Source organism: Salmo salar, chromosome ssa14 (genome assembly GCF_905237065.1).
Source record: "Salmo salar chromosome ssa14, Ssal_v3.1, whole genome shotgun sequence".
Classification (NCBI taxonomy): domain Eukaryota; kingdom Metazoa; phylum Chordata; class Actinopteri; order Salmoniformes; family Salmonidae; genus Salmo; species Salmo salar.
The window spans coordinates 92,073,945-92,075,670 of NC_059455.1; positions in this window are offsets into that span (position 1 = coordinate 92,073,945).

A 1,726-nucleotide genomic window follows, 5' to 3' on the forward strand; every position below is an offset into this window, starting at 1 on the left:
AAAAATAACAACCTAACAGTATGTTGCAAAATCCACTTTGACCCATTTCTGAGTAGTTATGGCCATGTGTTAGGCTCATACGAACCATCCAGATCTCTCAAGCTTACATTCTGTCCGTGTTGCGAAATCCTTTCCACTTTGACCCATTTCTGAGTAGTTATGGCCATGTGTTAGGCTCATACGAACCATCCAGATCTCTCAAGCTTACATTCTGTCCGTGTTGCAAAATCCTTTCCACTTTGACCCATTTCTGAGTAGTTATGGCCATGTGTTAGGCTCATACGAACCATCCAGATCTCTCAAGCTTACATTCTGTCCGTGTTGCGAAATCCTTTCCACTTTGACCCATTTCTGAGTAGTTATGGCCATGTGTTAGGCTCATACGAACCATCCAGATCTCTCAAGCTTACATTCTGTCCGTGTTGCAAAATCCTTTCCACTTTGACCCATTTCTGAGTAGTTATGGCCATGTGTTAGGCTCATACGAACCATCCAGATCTCTCAAGCTTACATTCTGTCCGTGTTGCAAAATCCTTTCCACTTTGACCCATTTCTGAGTAGTTATGGCCATGTGTTAGGCTCATACGAACCATCCAGATCTCTCAAGCTTACATTCTGTCCGTGTTGCGAAATCCTTTCCACTTTGACCCATTTCTGAGTAGTTATGGCCATGTGTTAGGCTCATACGAACCATCCAGATCTCTCAAGCTTACATTCTGTCCGTGTTGCAAAATCCTTTCCACTTTGACCCATTTCTGAGTAGTTATGGCCATGTGTTAGGCTCATACGAACCATCCAGATCTCTCAAGCTTACATTCTGTCCGTGTTGTAAAATCCTTTCCACTTTGACCCATTTCTGAGTAGTTATGGCCATGTGTTAGGCTCATACGAACCATCCAGATCTCTCAAGCTTACATTCTGTCCGTGTTGCAAAATCCTTTCCACTTTGACCCATTTCTGAGTAGTTATGGCCATGTGTTAGGCTCATACGAACCATCCAGATCTCTCAAGCTTACATTCTGTCCGTGTTGCGAAATCCTTTCCACTTTGACCCATTTCTGAGTAGTTATGGCCATGTGTTAGGCTCATACGAACCATCCAGATCTCTCAAGCTTACATTCTGTCCGTGTTGCAAAATCCTTTCCACTTTGACCCATTTCTGAGTAGTTATGGCCATGTGTTAGGCTCATACGAACCATCCAGATCTCTCAAGCTTACATTCTGTCCGTGTTGCAAAATCCTTTCCACTTTGACCCATTTCTGAGTAGTTATGGCCATGTGTTAGGCTCATACGAACCATCCAGATCTCTCAAGCTTACATTCTGTCCGTGTTGCAAAATCCTTTCCACTTTGACCCATTTCTGAGTAGTTATGGCCATGTGTTAGGCTCATACGAACCATCCAGATCTCTCAAGCTTACATTCTGTCCGTGTTGTAAAAATCCTTTCCACTTTGACCCATTTCTGAGTAGTTATGGCCATGTGTTAGGCTCATACGAACCATCCAGATCTCTCAAGCTTACATTCTGTCCGTGTTGCAAAATCCTTTCCACTTTGACCCATTTCTGAGTAGTTATGGCCATGTGTTAGGCTCATACGAACCATCCAGATCTCTCAAGCTTACATTCTGTCCGTGTTGCAAAATCCTTTCCACTTTGACCCATTTCTGAGTAGTTATGGCCATGTGTTAGGCTCATACGAACCATCCAGATCTCTCAAGCTTACAT